General features: G+C 46.7%; 1 protein-coding gene across 1 annotated transcript in view; it reads right to left on the bottom strand.

Annotated features, from left to right (window-relative positions):
• The window catches only part of RASGEF1C (RasGEF domain family member 1C), a 64830-nt gene extending 46000 nt beyond the window's left edge, over positions 1-18830 (bottom strand). The window contains exon 1 of the mRNA XM_027898926.1: positions 18727-18830. The gene's annotated coding sequence lies outside the window, so the exon portion shown is untranslated. The remainder of the gene's footprint in view (positions 1-18726) is intronic.
• Positions 18831-19079: the final 249 nt, after the last annotated feature.

Raw genomic sequence — 19079 nt, 5'->3', positions numbered from 1 at the left:
GGCAGGGAGGAGAGCCATTCAGATGAAGTTCATGCTAAAACACAGCAGGACCCATCCAATCTCCCAGTACAGGTGTCTGGCTGATGCCCATATGGGAGGTTGTGAGGCTGCGTGTGCCAGGTTGGCATCAAATGTTCTGCAGCAACGAAAGAGGCTTTCCACTGATCAGGAGACTGACGTTAAAACCCCGAGATTTAAAAACAGACGCGCAAATCTATCAACTTTCTATTCCCTTTGGGGTTCTCAGCACTTTTGGTTAATGCTGTCACAAGTGCTTCAAGTGCTTCCTTCACAAATTTAAAGGTTGCAAATGTTCATCTCCCCCTCCAAGACAGGGTAAGTAGAAATAAGACTGGAAACTCAAACTGTACTGATTCAGAAGCAAGAATTGTCATAAAACTAAGTACCATGGAACTAAAGACAAAATTGCAGGGGCTGGGAACAGTGTGACAAGGACAGTTAGGGTCCTGACAAAACAATGGCCAGGAGATGCCACAAGGCCCTCAGAGCTGAGAATACAGACTGCAGTGCGAAGACATCCAGCATTTAGGGCTTCAAACTGGAACGCTCCACTGACATTTTTCAAAGCAGTCTACAGGAGTTAAGGCATGTAACTTCCATAAAACTGAACGGAAAAATGCTTGTTTAAATCCCCAACACTGCATTGAAAAGATGTATTTCAGCTTCACAATCTGGACTGGATGCTTCAATTTTCATTTTTAATATTCACATCTGCATGCAAGCCCCAGGGCGGTAAATCATTTAAATGCCTGCTTCAAAATGCAACAGCCAACAAGGCTCCTCATGTGCTCAAAATTTAGTAAACATATAAATGTCCCATCCAGCAGAGATGGGGTTGCTCACATGGTTCTGTGCTTTCCTGAACTGATGCCTAAAGCCTGCAAAGGCTGCCACGAGGAAGCCACCATTTTGCTAACAAATACCACAGTGTCTTGGAGACATCAGTTATTTGTGCATTTTGGCTTTTTTTATCTATATTTTGGGCTTCCTAATCAGGGATCTGAACTAAGTTGAAAAACTGGACCCAATTAGACATTTTTCAATTATCCCTTTAGTTTTAATAAGTGGCAAGAATCCTAGACTAGGTTTTCTGCATCACAATCATCTGCTGTGAAGATGACAAATAAAGCAAGAAGACCCTCCAAAGCTCAAAACCCAATACCTTAAAATAACAGCAACGTGGTGTAGGACAAACCCTCCTCCTCAGCTCGATTTCAGATATTCAAAGCACAGAGGGCTTTGGCAATTCAAAATACCTTCAGATTTGGCCCCCCCTGACTTTTGCAGGCCACCATGGGATAACCAGGGATGGGAACTGAACTCAAGAACTTGAGCTGAAGGCCCAAAGACGGGCAGGAGGGTGCCCTCTGGGATTAGACATTTTGGGAAAGATCACCAGGAACATTTGGACCTAATCTCCAACTTGGGAACTGAGGTTTCTGAAAACATGGAAGTATTTGGATCCCATCATCTGATTCTCACTAACCCAAATGAGCCTAAGTCTGACAATAAATCAGTGACTACATGCACCCAACATTTTAGCTTTTCAAAGCCAAACAGCTATTTGTAGTTGCATTTTGAAACTCAGAATCCAACAATAATCATACAAAAGCTCAGCAGTTTCCATTTGCAGCCTCATCCAAGGTAAGAAGTAGGTAAGACAGGAGTTGGATGTTAAACGTAATCTGGTGTGACCATGTGCAGCGAAGGAGAGATCCTGCTCTCCCACTCCTGTTGCTTTCCTTGCAACAGAGACAGCAACTGGCAGAAAGTGGGGTGAGTCTGTTCACTCTGCTGATCTAGCAGAAAATTAACACACCAAGAAGTAAAAAACCCTCCAAGGACTGCCCTGCCCCTTATCAAAACTGAACGCTGCCTACAGAATGAGCCCAGGGAGCCCACTCCCGTCAGCCACACAACCTGCAAACCCCAGGCAAGGGAGAGGGAGGAGATGCACAGCTCCAAAAGAGGGAAGAGACTCCCTTTTGGCACCAGTTCACGGGCAGAGTAAAACCTTCAAGCCGTGGTTTCAGTGAGCAAGCAGCACCCAGCACACGTGGGGGGAGGAGACAACATGATGCATTTTTGGGTCTAGTCATCAGACAGAGGCAGGTCTGCAGAATAACACAGAGCAGTGCACGCAGAGATGTGCCCATAAAAATCCCAGCACGTGGCTGGCAGTGGGCAGGATTCCTCCCCACAGCTGTGCCGAGGCACACTCAAACGGTGGGGGGGGCACATGTGGCCTCCCCTCCATACAGCTGTAAGCCTGGACAAAGCCCTGCCAAGCACAGAGGAGCGCCAGTTTGCACACCAAATCCCTCCCCGCAATCCTCCATTCCTTGTGTTTCTGAAAACTGGAAGGAACAGCACACGTGGGAGAGGTAAGAGGACTCGTCAGCCCGCCGCGTGTTCATGGTTCAGTGCTGAAGGTGTGAGGACCCTTTGCATGGGGACAGGAGACTCCTGCCAGCAGGGACCAGACCCAGCAGCTCACTCACTGCTGGACAGCTGCACAAACTTCCACCTCAGGCACTGACCACAGTCTGAGCTGTGCCCACATTGTCCTGGAGACACTCAGCTGAACCCAACTGAAACAATCTTTTACCACTGCACTGGTGCTGCCGGCAGAGTGACAGCAAACTGCAGGATTCTCCACAGCCCTTCATTTATATTCTCTCAGTTAAGGGTGTTTCCCTGGCTCTTCTGCAGGCAAACACCTTCACATCCTCCCAAATATACACAGACACCTACTCCTACATTACAGCAAGACAAAAACTTACGTGAACAGGTACTCGGGTCACAGCACACCCTGCATAAAGAACAGGGTTTCCTTGAACTCGTTTCTGTGTGAATGACAGCTTCATTTTCAGAAAGAGAAGCTCATTTTGATCCTTCTGAGTAATTCCACTGATTGGAGCCACCGGTAGATTGCTCTGTGGCTCATTGATTAAGCTCCATGTGAATAATTGCATTACTAAAATAGACTGGCTCAGGCACCACTGGTGACAAGTCAGAGCAGCCAGGGGTGGCAGAAGCAACGCACCCACCTGACACTCCAACTCCAGGAAGGCATAGAAGGTGCTCTCTTGTGGCTGCAGAGAACTGACCTCCAGAAGGTCAGCAGCTTGCCTGCTCTTCCCTATGGCTGCATCTGGCTCCCGAGTGGAGGGACCACTTCATGCCGTGGTCCCAGACGTGAATTTAGTATGCATGACGGTGTTCCCCAGGGCAGCGCCTGCACCGAGCGGTGCTGAACATGCTGACAAAGGCAAGGGAAGTGACCTGGAAATGACAAAGTGAAGCAAGGGAAGGAGCAAAGACGAGGTGGCTGAGGAGAAGCGTCTGCACAGCTCTATCCGTGCGGCCCGCTGGGAAAGGCGGCGGGGTTTGTCTGATACGGCTGGCGCAGTGCAGGCGCCGCCGCGCATCCCTGGGTTTGGGCAAAGCTCCGGAGATTGGCAGCCAGAAGATTAATCTTGTGGTGGGGGATACACAAGGATTCAAAAAAAAAAAAAAAAAAAAAAAAAAAAAAAAAAAAAAAAAAAAAAAAAAAAAAAAAAAAAAAAAAAAGAAAAAAAAAAAAGCTACTTTAGTTTTCCATCACGTAGAATATTACGTCGAGCGGCAGAGACGCGCTGTCCTGAGCGCAGCACCAGCTTCTAGCAGCGAGCGCAGAGCTGCCACACAGTTCTGAGCAGCTTGAACTGCAGTTCTCAAAGCTGGGGTCCCTTTATCTCAACAAGAAGCAGCAGAAAAATTACTTTTAATACGCGGAAGGAATCGCTCATAAAATCAAAATCAATTCTTAAGAAACTGAAGTGCTGCTTCTCACGGCAGATGAGGTTTTAAACACCACAAGAGAGAAGAAACTTCCCTTAAAAAGGTGCCAATTAATTAATGAGATTTCGTAAATGAGTGCATTTCCTGTGCAACAAACTACAGGCTTCCACTTCCAAAGTACATTATGTTAAATTGGACAAAGCCCTGTTAGTCTGGAATAAAAGACTGCCCACTGGAGGGTTCACACTAAAGTAAGTATTCCAAGAATATCTTCATCCAGGAATACAAGCAGTATATTTGCAAGTGGAGACGAGGCAACTCTTAAATATACTAATATCTCCTAAAGGAGTTAGCACAAAGGTTTAGCACTTAGCAGACAAAGGAAACACAGTAGCTCAGCCTGTTGGTTATACAAAAGCTCAGGAGACAGAGGGATGAGCTGCCTCCTGTGAGCAGAAGACCCTCAGGGCATGTCTGTGATACAAAGCAATGAACTGGCTCCACACCCTGCACTACACCACGGAGACAGCACGTCTCAGACTGTCTCAGTACCTGGGGACCACCGTGTGCTTTTATTTAAACAGTGAACTACAGTGTGAGCTGCTTTGTCTGGAGTTAGCTGAGGGTTTGGGCAGGACAGGTGAGCATCTTCAGCACTGTGCACAAGTCCACAGTGGATTTGGGCACCATCATCATGTGGGTGAGAGCACAGCTCGAGCACAGGGCAGTGGTGGAGACCACAAATGGGTACCCGCCCCCACTGCAGGTCCTCCTGATACCCTAAACCCACTGAGAGGTGGCAGGGGTGTCACTAACAAGGTCAACAGAAGAGAGACCAGCCACTAGACCAGCGAGGTTTATAAGGACTCTGCCCAGCTCAGCCTGTAACACTCTCAAAGCCTCCTCCTCCAGATTCCTCCCAAAACCCTGCTTACAAAAAGCTTTTCAGCAGCAGGGCACTCAGCCCAGAGGAAGGGAACTCACCAGTGTTGCACACAGAGGGTTCCTGGGCAGGTAAGTCATTTGGGATAGACACCATCCAGATGTTTGTTCCTAGACCAGCTGATGACAATCCTTAGCAGACCATGTGCTACTGGTACAGAAAGACTATTCCAGTTGTTCTCTGGAATAATAAGCATCAACCTTGCCTCTTCAGGGGCACCTCTCTGCACTCTCACAGTGAACAGCCAAAGTCAACTCACCAGGATGCCCAACTCGTGACTTTCATCACTGGTAATTTATTCACAGCAGAAGTGTCACTTTAGCAGTGTACAAATTCTTGTAATTATAAATATTTTCATATCATGACTTTCCTTCTCTTATACCTGTGGAGTTTTAGACCTCACTGATTCTTTCACCTGTGCAAAGCTGTTCCCACACAGAGAATAGTCCTTAACTTCCTGGAACGCAGAAAAAATTCACAAGGACCCTCTCCAAATTTTCAGAAAGACGCATTAATAGCAATTTCTTACATCACTTTGAAGGATTTTCCCCATTGCTCAAAATAAATTTCCCCTTCCTACCACAAGACCCATCTCTGCACACACTCCCCCTTCAGTATAATCAATATATTGATACAGAAGTGAATGCCTTGCCATACATCTTTTTACTGCTCTAATACCCTGACTTCTCCTCATGGCTGTGTGAACTAACTCCATTCTAAACCCTTCACTGTATTTCTGTACCAATGATTTCCAATTCAAAGGCTTTGCATTGCCAATTACACACATGCACGCACACACCTACATGTGCATCTTCTGTTCATGCTTTCAGCAATACTTCAATGCTTTAATATTCTCTTCAAGGCCTCTTACAATTTTCTCACAATGCTATCGAGGCCAGCAATTAATCCCACTGAAACATCACTGCTCCCACAGTGCAGTGGTCAGAGACAGGACAATGTCACAGGAACGTGCATTCACTTTCTCGTACACGGGTAATAAGATCTGGCTCACCTATAACCATGATTTTGTTAACTTATCTAGGGATGAAAACACTTAGTTATTCACAACTCTACTTACCCACCTCTGTCTTGGTGCTTCAGAGCAGGAGTGCTGAGTCATGTCAGGAGAATCATCCCTTTTTCTTCCGTGATCTGTCTGCCAGGGCCAGTGCCATCAGCTGACACAGATTTTGCCTGCTAACAGAACTGAGCTGGGCTGTGCAGCAGCAGGACAGCAGGCAGGTCTGCTACAGCAGCTGGGGCACATCGAGCCCCTCATCTCCTGTATCATCCACCCCCGAAATGGCAGCAGGGAGGAGCACTAATTTCCATCTCCAGGCCTGCTTTCGTGCTGCCAACCACCTGAAGGTGTGGACACAGGCAGCAGATTAACCTGCCACAGACAGGATATGGCTGTATCCTCCCTGCAGTTTGTGCCAAGAGAGCTGGAGAGACTCCAGAAGTGGAAACTTGGATGTTCCTCAGAACCTCAGTTTACAGTCAGCCTTCCAAGAAACTACTTGTCTATCTATAAAGTCTCCAGGACCCTACTGGTTCTCACCTGTAGGAAACCAAGAGTAGAAACAGTCCCTTCCACAAGCCCAGGTATTCTTGCTGATAGCAAATGTTTGACTTCTCAGTCTGGGTGGTTTTTAAATTGAAGTCACCTGCAGTGTCCTGTTTGGAAAAGCAATTCCTAATGCACTTTTGTCTAAGGGGATAAATTTGTATTTCTGGTTAAAAACTGAGACTTCTTTGTGATCAAAGAAACTGGAACTTAAGTTGCATAAAACAATACAGAAATCAAAATACACTTTTCCTATTTTGAGCATGAAAAAAGAAACCTTCCTACATAAACATGACAGAACAGACATTCAAGTCACATACTAAGTATTTTACAGTGGTTTGAGAAAGAAAAGAAATACAAAATTTGAAGTTAATATTTCTCCTGGAATGAGATTAAAGATATTATTTTACGCCCTACTTGAACCATCATGGTAATTTTCATCTGCACTAATAAAAATAAATCAGCAGCTGATCTTCCATGCATTACAATTACCATTTCATGCAACGGTCACAATGTTTCTGAGATGCATTTACCCTTTGGAACTCCTGCCACAAATGGAGCTGAATTTAGTGACTGCTGCGTGCACAAATTTATTACATCAATTCTTTCCAAAGGAGGACACTGCCATGTAGAAAATGCAATGTGGGCAGCTCGAGAAAGGCATCCAGCACTAAGCAAAGACTTTTAAGGGGAAAATAACAAGGACCAAACAACTGAAAAAAAAAAAAAAAAAAAAAAAAGAGAGAAACCAAAAAAAAACAACCAAGAAAATCATCTTGCCTGACACCAACTGTTGGGTGAGCAGCAGAGCCCTGTTTGGAGCACACCCGTCACCCGGACATGAATTAATGGATCCACAAACAGCCCTCCTGCCCGCAGCTCAGCCTCTCACAGAGCTGCTCATCTGCAGAGCAGGACACAGCCCGCTGTTGGGCAGGAGAAGTTCAATATTCATTAAACAAAAGAGCCCTCACTGCTCAGGCTGCACAGATCACCTACCCATGGGTTTTGTCGATCCCGTGGGGAACGCTGCACCCCGAGACACCGCACAGTGCGCCGACACCGCCAGCCCTCAGCTGGGGTGTCTGCACAGCCAGGGTCCAAAGCTGGGAGCCTGCAGCAGCTTGTGGAAGCGATTCAGACAGAAAATGCTGCAGAGACAAAAGGTTTGATCTCAAATTTGCATGGAGCAACTCACCCTCGCAATAGTTCACTCCTCGAAAGAGAGCTACGTGAGAAGGGAGAACTGAAGCGGGCAGCTGCACGGTGGGAGATTTACTCCCAGAGAGCCCATGGAGGCTTTCTTTTACAACCCAGGACAGTAATACATTCAGCTGTGCTAAAGCAAAAGTGTCAGGCACGGAGATTTAAGGAGATAATACAGTGAAGGCTCAGGGACTAGATAAAAATCATAAACAGATGCAGGCAAAAGCTGCTTCTTCCTTGCTCTTTGCTATCAGTTGTCCCTGTGGTACTGGATGGGGAAGGCAGAGCACAACAGCTTCAGCAGGAAGGGTGGCTGGGGCAACCTTCTCTTTAGCTGCCCACAGCACACTCTTATGACCCAACTCCAAACCCAGCTTCCCCCAGGGATCCTTGTTCTTCTGGCTCAGACAAACCCAGCTCTGGTCACCAATGCAAACACCTGCATTCAGGTGTAGGAGGCACCAGACGTGCACAGGCTCAACCTGCTCTAGCCAGCACTGTCAGGTGGAAGTCTGAGTTGCTTAAAAAGGTCAACTCCAACCTTAGACTCTTCTGTGTCTACGTTTCTACACCTGAGCTCCACCTTGGCAACATACAGATAATCTGAGAAGCTCAGTAAAGCCACAGATAAGAAATACGTAGGTGTGGTGGAGACCCAACTCTACATAAGCTGTCAAAACCCTGCCCTCCCTGCTTTCCCATCTCTAGAAGCCACGCAGAAAAAGATCTTCATAGCCATCTGCTTGGTGCCTCCAAGCACTTGGTCCCACAGGTCACACTGGAAAAGCCCAGCAAACTGGAAAGCCCCACAGCCATCTTTCCAGCAGCACATGGGCTGAAGTCTGCTACGCCAGCACTGGCCACACATGTTTATCTCTGCTCTGTGCCTGAAAACGCTCTCTTCAAGACACAGCTTTGCCAAATAGGCTTGTCACCATCTTCCAAATAACTCATATGAATGCCTTGCATTTTTCAAGTGATGTCATGAAACGCGGGGCAGCACGCACCACAAACACTGACATATTTCACTAATACAATCCAGGAGCAGCATGTGGAGAATATTTATACAGGTCTTTATTATTTTTTATGAAAGGTAAACGACCCTTTTGGGGAAATGCTGACTGGTGCTGACAGCATCTTTGTTTCTAGGAAAAAAAAAAAAATACCAGTGGGGGAGGCTCAGAGGCTTTGCAAACCTAACTCATGGGTACAAACTCCTCCAGTTCTGCTGAAGGGAAAAAAAACATTCTCTTCTTCCTAAGATTTTATTGTCACTCCTCTTTCTTATAAGCTGGTCTTACTAAACTTGTTACTCAACACAGCAATTAGCAGAAATAAGAAGATATATACAAATAAAATTCAGCTATTGACTCTAATTAACTCTTCTTAATAGCTGTTTTACTAATTGGGGTGGAGCAATTTTGTCATGATTTTAGCTGCTGACGAACAATTAAGTAGAATGCAGCTTTAATTCCTTCTTGATCTCCTGACAAAAGCCACCAGCACACGTTCAAACCCATGCGAGGGAAACCAAAACCAAATCAGAGCAATGTGACATTGGCACACGTTGTCTCAGCAGGTGAAAAGCAAAGCTGGGACGGTACTGAAACCTCGAGTCTTTGCACTTGAGCTTTCCCTGCTGACAGCAGTAATCCCTGGTGCAGGAACAGTGCCAGATTCGTGCAGTGTTTCTTTGCCCTTCCGAGGAAGGGAGGGCAAATTAACAGCCCAAAGGAAGAGCAATGCATGACTCAGGGGACCAATCTGGCTTTTAGGGTGCTAGGACTTAAATCTCATGCTCTGAAGCATTGAACAGCAGCCTCGAGACAGGGCCCATAATCTCACTGTCCCTGTTTCTGTCTGTCAGAAGTGGATACCAGCCTGTCTCCAACGGGGAAGGACGCTTTGATAAATGCAGTAATTACCACCAGACACCCCACCCAGCAAGCAAGAAAATAAAGGCCATTTATTTGCCCGTCTAGTTACAAAACCACTACCAGAAAACTCTGCAAATCAAGGCCCTGGAATCTGATGTAATTAAATCAATGAGAATTATATTGTTAATTTATCAGCAAGCTCAAACCTAACAGGAAATTGTTTATATTGACTATAAAACTCCTTCCTCGGAGCTGCTTGTTGATACCTCTGCTATTGAACAGCCATGGCAGCCCAGCTGCACCTCTGCTGCTCCATTTGTCATCTCAGTGCACCATTTGTTCCTCCCAACACAGATCATCTTACACAAAGCAGTTGTCATGCCTCTTCCTAGTCCCCACCATCTCAAGCACTTCACACATTCCTCTCCACACGTGCTCAGAAAAATCACTTGCCCCAAGAGTTTTTAAATGGGGCTTGTCAAAGCATCAAGAGAGAAGGTGTGCAGGGCATAACCTCCAGTTTCTTGTGCTCCTTGCTGAAACACTCCAACCCACAGCCTTGTTCAACAGACTTTCCTTTCCAGAACATACCGCTGAGATAGTTAGACTGGCTTGAAAAGAAGAATCCCAACAGAAGGGAAAGCAAGCGAGACACAACAATCTTAAAAGGAAGCTTCATGCACGTCAAAGCCAAAATCTGGATACCTGTAACAGAAACGAGCAGGAAGTGATTTAAGGCAATCTGGAAATACCATGTCAGCGGCTGGTTGAACACCTCCTTTGGAACACAAACATTCACCAGGCTATTTATAGACCAAGGGGAAAAGCTTCCTCTTTCCCCCACCCAGGCAGAGCAGAGCACAGTCTATTCTCAGTGAAGAATATAAATTTTGAGCAACTCCAACAGACGTGAACAAGTCACTGGCTTTATCTCAATTTAACTGATTTCAGAAAACTTAAAGAAGTGATGCTCAAGATGAGGGCTCTCAATCTCAAAGACACTCAAACCCCTCCTACTAGACCTTCTATTGTGTAGATAGCAATTGCTGATTTATTGACTACAAAATGCTGTGGATCAAGCCTTAGTATTTGCTAATATCTTTCCCGAAATTGAACTTTAATGGCCTGATTCAACTCCCATTATAAGAAAGGAACAACACCTATTCTCTTTAATGGAATTAAATAAGTTGAATCAGTCAGCAGCTGATCAGGAAAAATAAAACATTCAGACCAATTAGTCTTTCTGGCCATATTTTGTCTGATATGACAACTTCAAACCTAGGGCTAAAATACAGAAGTTGTAGTGCTGTTTCCAGATTTAAAAGAAAGGTGTTGAGAAGAGGAAATCCACCTCTCATTCACCTGGGGCGTAACTCAGAAGTAACCCCGGCAAAACCAGGGCAGCTCCAGGAACACAAATACGAAGTGACAGGGAAATCCAGCCTACTATTCACATCACATATTCCATGGTTCTTTCTATTTCACAGTAATACACCAAGTTAAGCTGCTTATTAGATGGGCACATTCTCCTAACAGCAGCCAGGCTTGCGTGTTATGTTGGGCTCACCATCAGTCCTGACCGCCCCGCTATCGTAATTCCTCTGTCATTTGTGGTTCCACTTCAGAAGATCCTTCCTTTAATGTACAAATTGGATCACTGTTAGCACTGCTACAGCCCAGAACAGAGGCATGTGAGTAATGCCACGAGAGGGATCCCTTGTAACCATCCCTATTGATACAAACCTCTTGCACGTTTTCCTAACAACCCATACCTTCAAATTCTTCTGCTGGATGCTGTGGCACATGCTTCCAAGCCCCACAACACACCCATTAGCAAATAATGACCTTCCTGAAATTACCTAGTAACAGCCATAAGGAATAAAAAGGCTGTTGGACAGAAGGTCTTCTGTGAAAAAATGAAAAAAAAAAAAAAAAGACCGAATTTTTATTAGCAGAATCACAAATAGACACATGGTTCTCACATGATCGATTCACTTTTAGGAAAAGCCTGGTATCAGACAATGAAATTATCCCACAAAACAAACCCCAAACCAGCAATTTCAAAAAGCACACCACAGCCTGGCAGCTCATGAATGAAACACTCCGTAGGTGTTTGTGTACATTTATAATTTACTACACCACATTAAGAAATAAGACAACTGCAAACGACAAGCTGATGTTCTCCCAGCTGTGTGCACTGTGTAATGATACCTTCTACCAGGGCTCAGCCAGCCTTACTACCAGTCTCTCAGCTGGGAGACAGAAGGATCCAAATCAGTTCCAGCAACCGAGTAACGAATGACAGTGACTCTGCCTGTATAAAGTTCTAAAGCAATACACACTGAGCACCTGAAATGCTGTTTAGCACATGCACATGGCAGGAACAGAGGCACAAATCCCACCCCTGATGCACAAAAGAGCACACAGTGCTGGCAGCCTCCGTGGAGAGAGAGGTCCCATCTCGCCTGCTCCAAACCTTGCTTTTCATCCTGCATCCCAAACTTGTATAAAATCACTGCTGATCTCACACAGAGGCAGATATCTATATCTGGGAGTTCCTGCAGGACCAGGGTCAGCCCCTCTGGAACAAGGCACCAAACACAGCCAATGCACAATGCTCAGAGGGGCCTCACAGCATCGCAGGATAACTTCTACAGTACTTCCACCTGCTCTTTATCTTTCAACCCGAATTTCTCTACTGGGCCCGCTGTTTTGCAGTTGCACCTGTAACCCTGGTGAATTATTTCATGCTGGGTCATCCTAAAGGCTGAATCATAATTATGTGACCCACATAACCGTAACCCCAAACTCCTTCCTGTGCACGTGGATAAAGGAGGCTCTGCAGAGTTTCAGCTCCACGAACAAGGTGACAGATCTGAATGAAGCGATGGAAAAGACTGAAGATCTCGACAGTCACCTGAGAGACAGAGCAAAGGACTGCCTGAAGATGTTCCTGAAGCCAGTTTTCCTGCCTGACTTCCATACCCCTGCACAACCCTCATTCCCATACCCCGCCCTGAGCTCCAGCCCTCCAGAAGGCATCAGGCTTTTTGCCAGCACCAGCGTGGTTTGTCACAACTTCCTGCACTTGTGGCTTTCTCTTCTACTTGTCTGAAGCTGTGGCAGGTATGTGGGACCTGAGCCCCAAGCTGGGTGACCAGGCTGTGCACGGGAGAGGATGTTTATCCACACGCATTGGAACAGCCAACACGTACACGTTCAAAACTGCTGCAATCAGGAAATGAGCCATGAAATGTGTAAGCGGCGGCACATTAATAATCTGGTTTATAGCTTAAATTAGAATCTTTGGAATTTCACAGCCAGACACTTTTAAATAGGTCAAAAATGTGGTAATCACACTTAATGATCGCGCTGCGATGCGCACCGCATCAGAGCCGGGAGTGGGGAAACCTGAGCAGCATGGATATGAACTGCTGGCACGCTCCAAGAAGCACTGAATGAACCTCAAAAGCAAAACAGATAGTCCAGGCCAGAAGTTTTTCTGTTGTTGTTGTTTTGGTCCTGCTCTTCAGAAATGAGGTCTGAGATCTCACAGATCACAAACAACAAATGCTGTGCCTCTGTATTTTCCTTTTAGTTAGCAAAGGACTCGACCACTTACAAGTAGTGAGAATTTAATGATGGAAACAAAGCCTTTCCCAACTGAGGACACGGGTTTGTTATCATACCTGCCCATGCACACATCACCCTCTGGTACACAGAGTCAAAATACATCCCTGGGTATCAGCATTTTGATTTCTTTTCAAAAACAAGAATTGACAGATCCATCACAGTAATCCTATAGTCTCCAAATCAGGGAAACCCTTCACAATTTTTCTAATTTTAGACACATGATTACGTTCTCTTAACAACAACTTGACTTTAGGTACAATAAACCTGATGGAAAAATTGAGTAAAGAATTGAGAATTTCAGCAAAAGAGGCAGTTGTTGCTAATTAATCCTGTCCTGTCAAGCTGCTGAGGCATAACCAAAAAGGTAAACCAAGGAAAAAAAAAAAAAAAGAGCTATATTCTATGAAAACAAAGTCAGTGTTTGTCTACTCTGAAAGTACAAAGTCAGCAGGGGAGACTGCTTGGAAGCTTATAAGAAAACAGGAGAGAAATGTTTTTTTGGTTTCTTTTTTCCTCCAGTCAAACTTGGTTTCTTCTAAAAAACAAAGCAAGGCAAAAAATGAAAGGCCTTCTCTTCTGAAGCCAAAGATGAAGAATACAAGGAATATTAATGACTAACAAGTCTGTCTGTAAATGCCATGAGCTTAGCTGTAATAGGGACTAAAAGGAAGAACAGTACTGCTATTAACTAATAAGTTTCTGATCTAAAAAGCAATGATGAAGGCTGATTGGGTCATCTGTGGAAGGGAACATGAGTTCAGAAGAGCACAGGTTCCCTATAGAGGATAAAAGGAAAGAGGGAAAGATGCCATTATATAAATGCAAAAGCTCAGGATGGTTGTGGTTTATTCACAAAGCATGTGAGGGCAGTAAATTCCCAATTAAGGCTTGTCTGTCCCTCACACATGTTTGTATGCACAGGTAAAGCTGCCCCGTGGGAAACTCCAGAATTGCTGCAAATTCATCACTCACCTTGTATTACAGGATGTTGGAAAATTCAAAACACACAGAAACTTGCCTCTGTCACAGTTTATTGGACCCAGCATGAGCCTGCCTGGGCCCCAATAGTTTCCCAACACCCTGGCATCCCACAGTGGTCTGGGAAGGTCTTATGGACCAGGGGCAGAGCAGCAAGGGAGGGAGGCAGGCACTGGCCTCTCCCCCCTGAACCAGTACAGCCCTGCAGGATCAGTGCAAACCCTCCTTGTTTGAAGTTCATCCATTCTCTCTTGAGAAATTCTTCTAATTTTAGAAGTGAAGCACAATAAAACCAGGAAGAAGAAAGAAGAAAAAAAAAAAAAAAAAGAAAAACAAACAAACTAAAACATCTCGGTGCTGAAAATGACCCGATGCCAACTTCAGATTTGGAAACTGATTCATCTGCCAGCTCATAGGCACACACACACCTAGTGTGTCTATATTTATATGCATGGACTTGGGCTCCCTGCTCTGTAGAGGCACTGGGTATTTTTAAACCAGCAAGAAATCGAGAATCACTGCACTTAGAGAAGATGGAAAAATTCCCCTTTCTCTAAGCTGAGATTAGAGGGATCTTGACGCAGCAGCTCTGCCTGCAACATCCAGCAAGGCTGAGAGCCAGCACGGACACACAGCTTTCTCTGAGATTCCTTCCCTTAACAGGCCACTGCTCACCCCTGTAAACAGACTATTTTGCATTGGAGCCTGACCCAGCAGAGATGAGAAGCCTCTGTGTCAGCACACAAATCTGGGGAGCATTCTGACTGCGTGAAAGATGGCAGAGACAACCCAGTAGTGCCAGAGAGCTGTGCTGCTGCCCCTTTCTGCTGCCTCACTGAGCTGGGAATTCAAAGCCCCAGGTTCCCTGCCCAGCTTTATCCATAACCCACAGTGGTCTCACCAAAGATCGCCAAACTCACTCAGCATCCAATTCTGGAAAATGGGGATAACAACTTGTCTCAGCAGCATCACAAAGGTTTGTTAAGGCTTGTAAGCACTTAGTAGATAAGGCACATCAAGACAGCAGTTAGCAGAGGGATTTGGGGCACAGACAGACATAAATCCAAAGCACTCATATCGTACACTTTTTAGACAAGCATAGCAGCAGATCAGCTCCCTGCATTCAGTAGTTGTGGGCTCCATCCTCTCAACAGACTGAGCACTCTGTCTTTGATCCAAAAAAATGAGTCTGTGGAGAATGTTCACATGTTTAATGTTAATCATATCCTTAAATCCTCTGAATCTATAAAGAGGGTAAAGGAGAAAAGTGTTCCCCAGCTCCAAAACAAACACACATTCCCCGAAGTTATATTTAGGACATGAGCAAACATTTGACCAGCAAAGGCCTTCACTATACACCTGCTAAGCTTCTGCATCCCTGAGGAAACCTGCAGGTGGGGAAAGCGTCCAGAGGGAGTCTGCTTAGACAAAACCTCTCAAACACAACCAACATGGTGCTATGTGATAGAAGCATCCCAGAGCAAGTGAACTACTACTCCACAAGCAGAGCAGCTCTTGAGCAAGGAGATCAGAACCCAGAATAAAGGAACTAAGCAACTCACCACACAGATTTGAACTTACAATTCTGGATTCATTTGCAACTATTAATTCCCTCATTTATTAACTGTCTATTGTGAGGGAAGAGGCCTTCCTCTGAGGACACTGCCACCCAGTCCTCCCAAATTCCATGTGCCATTGGGTGCACCTAGAAAGCATCTTCTCCTAACTCTGCATCAGAGAGGAATGATACTAAGCAAAAGTCATTGGATTCCCCTTAAAGCCTTGTTCATTTTCAGCACTGGCTGTTCTCTCTCTCTCATCTTTACTCTCTGAAACATCTAACTCAATTTACATCCTGCTAAACTCCTGGCCAAGCGAATGGCTTGGGGCTACCGGTCTCCTAAGCCAGCTGGCCAGAGTGTCCATAAGCCTCTGCTCTTGCATCAACCCTCCTTTATTCAGATCCTTTCCTGCAGATGGATCAGGCAGTGGAGAGAGGGCACAACTCCTTTTGCACAGGTTTGCTCAGCAGGGCAAGAGCAGGTACCTGCAGCACAAGGATGCACCGAGCCCCAGACGCTCCTGCAGAGCAAAGTGCTCCCAGCTACATCCACGGCTGCAGAGTGGACACAGCCCTGGCCAGACGAGCATCTGCAGCATAAACATACAACTGGCGTCCAGAGATGATTTTCAAGGCCCTGTCAAACAAGAAAAGCCTCAGGCAACCAAAGGACCACTATCCAGAGCTTCGCTGCTATAGCAGACCTGTAAACATTATCCAGCTTACTCACAGCAACATCACATTTTGCCAGCATTGTGAAAAGGACAAATCACTCTCCCACCAGCAGAAATTGCCCAGGATGCTAAATAAGGCTGCTAATTACTTCTGAGGATTTTTTAAAGAATCCTTTAAGATTACTGTCCTCAAATTTGATTAAATAATGCTATAAATCCTTTCATCTGAACATCATTAGATGAAGTTGCCTCGATGGTATAAAAGAAGCATGTTCTCCTCAAGCAATGGCTTTCTGAGAAGTGTGCTGTATTTTTACAGTTCACATCACTAGACCAGAGGGAGCTGTTCCAGTTGCACCTTGCAAAGGGTTAACAAGGTGTTTATCTTCCTTGTTTGGCTCAACTAGAACTATACAAAATGTCAGTGTATTTCTACCTTCACCTGCCCTAAACCAAGAACCACAAGGGATGGAATCACATTGCTGAGTGAGGCTGTAAGAAGTCCAAGGGAAGTTAACACAGCACTAGAAATGCTGGTTATGTTTCTCTACCTCCTTCACAAGACACTTTGCTGTTCCAAGCTCTGTAGCTACTACAGAACAACATGAAATTCACTGCTGTTGCAGCTCATCAGCATGACCTGGCAAAACCCACCACTGGGGAAACCCTCTGGAGAGGACTGAAAGCCCCAGATGACACTTCCATGACTTTATCAACAATTCCATAGAGGAGGAACCACTGTTTCTTATGATAGGGTAAGGTACAAGGCACAACTTCTCAGATCATCTCTCACAATAAGCTAAGACCTCTTAGACATCTCTGCTGCCTTTGTGTTGTTTGTTGCCTCCATCAATACCACCCAGGAGGTCACACTTCATTACCAGGCACTCTTCCCTGGCTAGACCCTTGACTCTCCCCTTGCTCTACCAGTTCTTTGTTGGAATATAAAAAGAGCCAGAGGGTAACAAAGGAATGCTCTGCCCATCCTCACCCCTTAACCCAGTCATCCTTCCCCACTCCACACAGGCAGCCCACTCCTTCTGCCATCCCTGACAAAACAGATGAGATTAAAGGAGTCCTGGAAAGCAGAGCACCAGCAGGATGCATCTTTCAGTGCTGAAAAGGGCAGACACACCTTCAGGCACGAGGTGCTCCTGGCTGCACCACAGAGCACAGGTATCCCACATCCAGGACTGCTGGAATACATCTTTTACACTGCATTGGCTTGGGAACGATAATTAAGTCCCAGACTAATTTCTTTCTGATCGACAGCTCCAACTCCTGAGAGACTCCCATTAAGTCAATTCCCAATGCCTTAAATAAGGAGCCCATGAAGCTGCTAAAACAATGACAGTCTTTTTAAGCAGGAAATAGCTGTCTAGGAAATTTCTCCTGTGCAATATAAGTGTCAGTATCATCATAAGATGTGCCATCACCACCCTACTCCATTCAGGCAGGGACCACCAAGTCTAGAGAACACAATCCAAGCACAAATGGTCCCTCCTCTGCACTTCTCTTTTTCCCCCTCAGTCTCCCAGTGTTTCATCCTGTGCCAGAGGGATCAGTGCCCAGTGTGGGTCCTCACAAAAGCCACAGAAACGCCCCAGGCTACACGATGTCACCCAGGAATACCGTGGGTATTAAAGCCACCACTGAGGGATGAGGTCTGTGCAGCTGCTCCCCTGTCCTATTAATTGGCTACTATGGACACGCTCCCGCCGTAAGCACATCTTTGACATAACATAGCATGACAATTTCTTCAGAGTCACAGAAATGCAGAGCATACAAATAAACCTGAATGCTGAAACCATTTCATTGTTCATAAGGATATGCACGTTGCACCTGTTACGACCGAGGGCTCTGTCTGAGCCTTGCAGCTGATTATTTCAGCCTCCAACAAGCCTGTCTTGGAGGACTGTTAAATTCCAGGAGTAAACAGAGCAGCAGCAAAATTATTTTACAACAAGAAATCATTACCGAATATACACAGAGAGAGGTCTTTAAATCCCAGGCAAAGAAAACAACCCTCAAACTGACATTTTTCCCCCCGGAGCTTCTCACAACCGCTGAGTCAGTTTAAATTAAATTTGGCTGAAACAAAATAACTCCGAGACCGACGCTGGTAAAGTCCTACCCCGAAAACAAATGTTCGGCAGCCCAACCGCGCGGGGGACTCCGGATGGAGAGGGAGGCAGGACGCTGGCGCGGCACAACCCGGGGGAGCGCTCCCCAAAAAACCCCGTCCCGGCGGGAGGGACCGGGCGGCAGCGCCGGGGGAGCCGCGGCCGCCGCGGGGAGCAGGTGGAAGGGCAGATCCCCGCAGCCAAACACAGCCCAGCCCAGTCCAGCCCAACACGGGGCGGGGAAGGGGGCGATTTTTTTTTTTTTTCCGCGGAGAGAGGGACACGGAGGAGCGCGGCAGAGGCTGCGGCAGCGGGTGCGGGCAGGGCAGGGCAGGGCAGGGCGGAGGGGACGGGACTCACCGAGCTACGCGCGGCTGCTGCCCCCGCTGCCGTCCATGGGGGCGGCGGGGGGACGGGAGCCCGCTGCGGGCCAGAGCCGCCCCGCGATCCGCCGCATCTGCCCGCCGCCGCCGCCGCGGAGGAGGAGGAGGAGGAGAAGGAGGAGGAGGAAGAAGAGCAGCCCGCCCGCCCCGGCCCCCGCACAGCCCGGCCACAGAGCGCCGCCTGCCCGCCGCGCTGGGAGGGTCCGCGGCCGCGGGGGGGGCCCGGCCGGGGGCAGGTGCGGCCGCCCGGGGCGGGGGGTGGTGCGGGGATGGAGCGGGAGGCTGTGCGAGGATGGGGCTGGGGGCGGCCCCGGGGCGGCGCGGAAAAAG

The sequence above is a fragment of the Empidonax traillii genome, unplaced genomic scaffold (assembly GCF_003031625.1).
Source record: "Empidonax traillii isolate 1590-97213 ecotype Southwest subspecies unplaced genomic scaffold, ASM303162v1 scaffold630:size906685, whole genome shotgun sequence".
Taxonomy (NCBI): Eukaryota; Metazoa; Chordata; class Aves; order Passeriformes; family Tyrannidae; genus Empidonax; species Empidonax traillii.
This window is presented reverse-complemented; position numbering and strand designations above follow the sequence as displayed.